Below are 8,498 nucleotides of genomic sequence, written 5' to 3'. Positions count from 1 at the left end.
CTGAGATCATGACGTGAGCCGAAATCAACAGTCAGATGCTTAACTACCTGAGCCACCCAGCTGCCCCTGATTCATTTCTAACTTCTTCCCATGGCAACTGTGGGTCTGGCCTTTCTCTCCAGTCATGCGCCTACTGCTCTCTCCCTCAGCCACGTGGCCTTGTCTGTTCCTTCAGCGTGTCAAGCTTGCTCCTGTCTCAGGCCACAGCATTTGTTTTCGGCAATGCTCCATGGAGATTTCCTCATGACTGGCTCCTTAGTATTTAGGCCTCAGCTTAGTACTGTTGCTCCAGAATGAAAACTTTCAAAACTCAGTGGCTTCAGAACAGCAGTCATTTATTTTGTTTAGGTATCTGTAATTTGGGCAGGGCTTGATGGGAAAGATGCATTTTGGCTCCATGCCGCATCAGCTGGGGCAAATTACCCAAGAGTGGGGACCTGCTTCTGAGGCGGCTCACTCACATGGCTGGCATGTTGGTGTTGGCAGTGGCCCATGACTAAGGCAGGGCGGAGGCAGGGGCCTTGCTTGTTCGTGCACTTTGTCTTTCCTGACCTCGGAAGTCACGTAGCATCACTGCTGTTGTACTTCACTAGTTCAGCAAGTCAAAAGCCCTGTCCAAGCTCAAGTGGAGGGAACATGGGCTCTACCATTTGAGGAGGGAGTGTCAGGGTTCATACAGAAATGGAAAGATTGCTCTTCTGGATAATTCTGGGTAATGCTATCTGCCACAGCTCGGTCCTTAGTGTCACTCTCACTGACCACCCTATATAAATTAGCTCTTCCTCTCCACCCCAAATAGCCATTATTTATCATTTTAGCCTCTGGTCCCTTCATAGTTCCTACCATTATCTTAAATTACCTTGAATGGGGCATTTGGGTGGCGTAGTCTGTTAGGCGTCCAACTCGGTTTTGGCTCAGGTCCCGAGGTGGGGCTCTGCACTCAGCAGGGAGTCTGCTTGAAGATTCTCTCCCTCTGTCTCTCCCCCACTCCCGCTTGCGCAAGCATGTGCGCGGGCTCTCTCTTTCTCTCAAATAAATAATCCAAAAAGAAAAAAAAAGATCTTGTCTATTTATTTATTTGCTCGCTTTCAGCCTTACACTAGAAAATCCGTCCTCTGAGAATAAGAGCCTTGCACGAAGAGAGGCAGGCAGGAGGCTAACATTCTAAGCTCTGGCAGTTGCCGTCACAGAGGTGATGGCTATTTAGAGATACACGAGTTTGGAGACGTTGGTGTTTAGACGGACTGACTATGAGGGATGAGGGGAGAAAGGAGGACATTGGGTTGCTGGTCGCTCTCAGATGGAGAAAGGGCATGGAACTGAGGGTGTGCCTGGCTCAGGGTTCCCTGGCAGAGGCCATGCTGAGAACTACACCCTGGGGTGGTGGTGTTTGTGTGGGGAGACTGGCTAGATGCACACCGAATCCCTTTCCTCTTTTCTCCAAGCTTCCGGTCACATTTCCCAGCCCTCCTGCAGTTAGATGGGGGCCAGGCAAAGCTGTGTCAGAGAAATGCAACTGGAAGCTGATGTGGACCCCTCTCTGGGGCGGCCAGTTGAATGCCACCCTGTAAGATTCGGCAGCCCCCTTTCCCTTCCCTATAGGCTGTGTGTTAAGGATGACCGCATCACAGAGAGGGCAGGGCCGGGCTCCTGAGCCATTCTGTGGAGCAGAGAACCACCCCCTCACCACCGTTCTTATTTTATGACACCAAATTTTTGAAGAGACTAGGACAGTTATACAGTGAGTGTCCCCACGTTCAGGGTTGATCTCAATCTTCTTTTTTTAAAGATTTTATTTATTTATTTGACAGACAGAGATCACAAGCAGACAGAGAGAGAGGGAGAAGCAGGCTCCCCACTGAGCAGAGAGCCCGATGTGGGGCTCGATCCCAGGACCCTGGGATCATATCTGAACTGAAGGCAGAGGCTTTAACCCACTGAGACACCCAGGCGCCCCTCAATGTTTCTTCTTGCTGTTATTTAACTTCTTTCTCTGTTTTTTGTATTTTCTGCCAACTAAAAGCTCTCTAGCTTGATTAGCTTCAGGTTAACTTTTTTGGTAAGAAATATCTCAAAGATGATGTACTTTATATTGCATCCCATCCGGAGATACAACAATGTTAGGCTGTCCCACCTCTGGTCCTGTTCTGTTCGAAGACTGAGTTTACTTGGTTGTTAAGAGTTCTCCATTATAAAGGCACTTCCCTCTTTTGCAATTAGTATGTAAACTATGAGGTAACCCTTGGTCAGCATTCTAATATCCTGTTCCTGAGCAACACTGCATCTAATCTTTTAACATCCCTTGTGGTTTCTTCCCTCAATTGTTTACATTTACTATTTTTCTAGCATTTATTTAGCAACTTACTAGGTGCTGAACGCTCTTCTCAGGGTTCTACTTGTATTTTTGCCCTTCTTTCTTCCTCTTCTTTTCTCTCCTTCCTTCCTTCTTCTTTCTTCTTTCTTTCTTTCTTTCCTATGTATTTATTTATTTGAGAGAGAGAGAGTGCACACATGCAGGGGGGCAGGGTCAGGGGGAGAGGGAGAGAGAATCTCAAGCAGACTCTGAGCTGAGTGCATGGCCTGACTTAGGGGCTTGATCTCACAACCCTGAGATCATGATCTGAGAAGAAACCAAGAATTAGATTCTTAACCGACTGCACCACCCAGGCACCCTCTTTCTTTCTTTTAAAATAAGCTCCACACCCAGCATTGGCCTTGAACTCACCACACTGAGATCAAGAGCTGTATGCTCTTCTGACTGAGCCAGCCAGGTGCCCCTATATTTTCTTTTTTAATCATCACAATAACCCTATGAGAAAACTTTATTTTATTATTATTTTTCTACTTTTAAAAAGTAAACTTGGGGGTGCCTGGGTGGTTCAGTGGGTTAAACCTCTGCCTTCCGCTCAGGTCATGATCTCAGGGTCCTGGGATTGAGCCCCGCATCAGGCTCTCTGCTCAGCAGGGAGCCTGCTTCCCCCTCTCTCTCTGCCTGCCTCTCTGCCTACTTGTGATCTCTCTCTCTCTCTGTCAAAAAAAGAAAAGAAAAGAAAAAGTAAACTCTACTCCCAAGTGGAGCTTGAACTCATGACCCTGAGATGAAGAGATGCATGCTCTACGGACTGAGTCACAGAGGCGTCTGAGATAACTTTATTATTATTATTTTATTTATTTATTTGACAGACAGAGAGAGAGATCACAAGTAGGAGAGAGGCAGGCAGAGAGAGAGAGAGGAGGAAGCAGGCTCCCTGCTGAGCAGAGAGCCTGATGTGGGGCTCGATCCCAGGACCCTGACATCATGACCTGAGCAGAAGACAGAGAGGCTTAACCCACTGAGCCACCCAGACACTCCCTGAGATAACTTTGTAAGTGAAGACTGTGAAATAGAGAAGGTGTATTAGTTTTCCATTGCTAGAAATAATAATAAATATAATATATAATATAACAATATAATAAACAGAAATAATACAATAAAACACCACAAACTCAGTGACTTAAAAAAACATAAATTTATCTTAGTGTTCTTGAGGCCAGACGTTTGAAATGAAGGATTTTTATTTATTTATTTGAGAGAGAGAGAGAGAGCATGAGCAGGGGAAGAGCAAAGGGAGAGGGGGAAGCAGACTTCCCACTCAGCAGGAAACCCAACATGGCGCTGGATCCTGGGCTCTGAGATCATGAACTGAGCTGAAGTCAGAGGTTTAACCCACTGAGCCACCTATGTGCCTAATTTCAGTCACATTGAAAGCAAGGCTGCTTTCCTTCAGAGGGCTTTAGGAAAATCTGTTCCTTGCAGCTTTTAGAGGCTGCCTGGATCCCTTAGCTCATGGTCCCCTTCTACCTTCAAAGCTGACATCGGTGGGCTGAATTCTCTTATTCTCACTTTTATCTTTTTTTTTTTTTAAGATTTTTTTTATTTACTCATGGGAGACAGAGAGAGAGAGGCAGAGGCAGAGGGAAAAGCAGGCTCCCCACAGAGCAGGGAGCCCAATAAGGGACTCTATCCCAGGACCCTAGGATTATGACCTGAGCCAAAGGACTTACTGACTGAGCCACCCAGGAACCCTGTTATCACTCTGACCTTGCTTCTATTGTCCCATCTCCTCCTCTGACTCTGCTTCTTCATCCACTTTTAAGGACCCTTGTGATTCCACTCCTACCCAGGTAACCCAGAACAATCTCCCTACCTTAAGGTCAGCTCATTAGTCACCTGAATTCCATCTGCAAGCTTCATTCTCCTTTGTGATGTAACCTAACATATTCCCAGGTTTGGGGATTAGGACATGGGGATCTTTAGAGAGACCACTGTTCTGCCACCATAGAAGGGAAGTAACTTGCCTTGATCACATAGCAAGAGAGCAGCAGAGATGGGGTTTGGGATCTGGCAGTCTCTGTTTTCTCTAAAAATGCACTAAGTCGTGGGGTTGGGATAGTTTATTAGGACTCGCATAAAACATCCCTACCGCTCCCTCTTCATCAGATTTCATAAGACATCATGAAATTCTCAATTACAGTTTGGCTTCCCACAGTTTACTAAATAGAGTGTCTAGATCCAGAGTCTGGAGCTTGGGCTCAAATCTCAGACCGCTTACTTGCTATATGATTTGGGCAAATTATTTAATTTTTCTCCATTTCTATTATGTAATCTGTTAATGAAATAATAGTATTTCCCCTATAAGGATGATTCTTATAATTAAAATGCTTACATGACAATACTGTGTGTTAGCCAGGATTTTATTCTTTCTCTATATTCCTAAGGGGTATATACCTGGCCAGGCTGGCTTTCTGGCTCTCATCTTTCATCTGTGGTCTCCAAGTGAAGCAGTCACTTGGAACAATTTGCCACAAAGAGCACAAAACTTCAGTGTAAAACACCTGGCCTATTACAGTGACTGCTAGAGCTGGTATAAAGATCCAACGACATATTTTCTTAGAGCAAATACCACAATAAACTTGATCCCTTTAAAAAAATTCTGTTGCGGCGCCTGGGTGGCTCAGTGGGTTAAAGCCTCTGCCTTTGGCTCAGGTCAAGATCCCAGGGTCCTGGAATCGAGCCCCACGCCGGGCTTTCTGCTTGACAGGGAGCCTGCTTCCCCCTCTCTCTCAGCCTGCCTCTCTGCATACTTGTGGTCTCTGTCAAATAAATTTTAAAATTCTTTAAAAAAATTCTGTTGGGGCGCCTGGGTGGCTCAGTGGGTTAAAGCCCCTGCCTTCAACTCAGGTGGTGATCCCAGGGTCCTCGGATGGAGCCCCACATCGGGCTCTCTGCTCAGCAGGGAGCCTGCTTCCCCCCCTCTCTCTCTCTGCCTGCCTCTCTGACTAGTTGTGATCTCTGTCAAATAAATAAATAAAATCTTAAAAAAATATTCTGTTAACTTTTATAGCACTTTTTGAAGAATATTGACATCTTTGCAGCATTTGTGTTTTATCATCTCTTTAGAAAATTTAAATAGACTTTAATTTTTACCTATTGTCCTTTTTCTGGTTCAGGATCTCCTATTACTTTGAGTTGTTATGCCCCTTTAGGCTTTTCTTGGCTATGAGAGTTTCTCAGACTTTTCTTGATTTTGATGACCTTGACAGTCTTAAAGAGCACCAGTCCCTTTTATACCATGTTCTTCTTTTTTTTTTTTTAAAGATTTTATTTATTTATTTGGCAAAGAGAGAACTCAAGTAGGGGGAGCGGTAGGCAGAGGGAGAGGGAGAAGCACGGTTGTGCTAGGGAGGAGCAGCCGGATGCAGGGCTTGATCCCAGGACCTGGTATCATGACCTGAGTGGAAGACAGACTCTTAACGACCGAGCCACTCAGGTGTCCCTCTCTCTTTTTCTTTTTTTTTTTTTAATTTTTATTTATTTATTTGACAGAGAGAGATCACAAGTAGATAGAGAGGCAGGCAGAGAGAGAGAGAGAGAGAGGGAAGCAGGCTTCCTGCTGAGCAGAGAGCCAGATGTGGGACTCGATCCCACGACCCCGAGATCATGACCTGAGCCGAAGGCAGCGGCTTAACCCACTGAGCCACCCAGGCGCCCCCCTGTCTCTTTTTCTTAAAGATTCATTTATCTATTAGAGAGAGAGAGAGAGAGAGAAAAGAGTGATGGGAGGGGCAGATGGAGAGGGAGAGAGAGAATCTCAAGCAGACTTCACAGAGTTCGGATCCCCTGACATGGGACTAGATCTCATGACCCTGAAATCATGACCTGAGCCAAAACCAAGAGCCAGATGCTTAACTGACTGTACAAACCAGCTGCCCCAACTTGATCTCAAAGTTTTGCTGTTATTAGTTACATCAGCGGTTCTCAACAGACAATGATTTTGCTCCCTAGATGATACCTGGCAATGCCTGGAGACATTTTTATTGTCACAACCGTGGGAGCATTACCAGTGTCTAGTAGGTAGAGGCTGGTGCTGCTGCTGACCACTGTGCAAAGCATACCACTGTCTCCCACTGCAAAGGATGATCGGATCCAAAATGTCATTGGTTCCACCTGTGTTCCCCTTTGTCTACTAAGTAAAAGCAGCTCTATATTCTTCTGCTGATCAGGGTCAATTGCCTTTTCCAGTATGGTGACTCTTTCTTTCACTGGCAAGATGCTGGGGAGGAGCTGTAGCTTGCCATTCAAAGGGAACTTGTCCTGCTCCCTTGGGTACCAGAACCTCCCACCTTGCAGAGTTCAGAGCTGCAGGCACAGGAAACACAAACTGGGTCATGGGAGAGATGGCTAATGGGCCACTCCTGCTTCCACGCTTTGGTTGCCAAACCCGGGAGGATGTTCTGTTCCACTGTAGCTTACCTTTTCTGGCTTAGCTGTCGGATGGTCTCTTGGCTGCCTACACTCCAGTCTCACTTTGCAGTTCTCCTGCCCTGTCTCCTAACTCTGTCTCCCACTTGCAGTAGTTTTGTCTCCTCAGACTGCCTTTAAACTCCTGCCGCCAGGTGCTTCCCCCTACCCCCTCTGGGAGGCTTCATGAATTCCTCTGGTGCTCAGGAAGTTCTGACCAGCACCTGTCTAAGACGTGAGTTCTAGTGCTACGGAAGGGCTGCACAGACCTTTGCCCGGATAAAATGTCCTGAGGCTGTACGTTTACAAAGAACAGGGCAGACTTTTGGAGGAGGAACCCTTAGTGCTGAGTTAATCTAATTCTTGTTATATCAATGCTTTGGTTGGAATGGTGTATTTTATAGAATATACTGTGAGCCCTGCCAGGGCTGGTTGGGTTTTTTGTTGTTGTTGTCATTGTTGTTTCTTTTGAATGGGTAATTATTCACAGTGTTCAAAGTTCAAAAGGCACAAAACAGTATTCAATGAAACGTTTCCCTCCTACCTCTATTTTCCAGCTGCCCAAATTCTCCTTTCTAAGCACAACAAATGTTTTCAGTTTTTCCAGATGCCATAACACACACATTTATATTTGTTTAGCCATGTGGTAACATACTATAAATTGTTCAGAACCTCTTGTGTATGGTTTTTGAAAATCTAACAGTGTATCTTTTTTTTTTTTTTTAAAGATTTTATTTCTTTATTTGACAGAGAGAGATCACAAGTAGATAGGCAGGCAGAGAGGGAGGGAGGGAAGCAGGCACCCTGCTGAGCAGAGAGCCCGATGCAGGACTCGATCCCAGGACCCTGGGATCATGACCTGAGCCGAAGGCAGTGGCTTAACCCACTGAGCCACCCAGGCGCCCTATCTTTTTTTTTTAAAGATTTTTTTTTTAATCTTATTTATTTGACAGAGAAATCACAACTAGGCAGAGAGGCAGGCAGAGAGAGAGGAGGAACCAGGCTCCCTACAGAGTAGAGAGCCCGACGTGGGGCTCGATTCCAGGACCCTGAGATCATGACCTGAGCCGAAGGCAGCGGCTTAATCCACTGAGCCACCCAGGCGCCCCTCTAACAGTGTATCTTATAGCTTATTTCCTCATTCTATTTTTACTTTTACTTTGTTGTGTGTGTGGGGGGGGGTGTTTGTGAATCTAGTAATTTATTTAACTAATCAACTAATTGGTGTTCAGTTTTTTCCCAAATGTCTGAGATTACAGACAATGTTGCGTGAATAATTGTGTACATCTAGGGGTAGGAGTCTATCTGTAAGATAATAGCTGAGTCAAAGAGTATTTACATCTGTCATGTGGATTTTTTTTTTTTTTACTATATTCCCTATGATGTACTTTTCACTGTCATGACTTATTTATTTTATAACTAGAAGGTTCTATCTCTTAATCCCCTTTATCTGTTTCATCCATACCCCCACCCGCCTCCCTTTTGGCAACAACCAATTGCTTCTCTGTATTTAAGAGTCTGTTTTCTGGTTTGGTTGTTTGTTTTTTAGATTCCACATATAAGTGAAATCATGTGGTATTTGTCTTTTTCTGTCTGAATTATTTCACTTAGCACGGTATCTTCCTTCCAAATCACCTTCCTTAGAGACTGTACAAATTAGCCTTCCGCTCTCAGTGTCCATTTCTCCAGAGGTTTACCCACACAAGGTGTTAACAAA

Source organism: Meles meles, chromosome 4, assembly GCF_922984935.1.
Source record: "Meles meles chromosome 4, mMelMel3.1 paternal haplotype, whole genome shotgun sequence".
Lineage (NCBI taxonomy): Eukaryota > Metazoa > Chordata > Mammalia > Carnivora > Mustelidae > Meles > Meles meles.
This window is presented reverse-complemented; position numbering follows the sequence as displayed.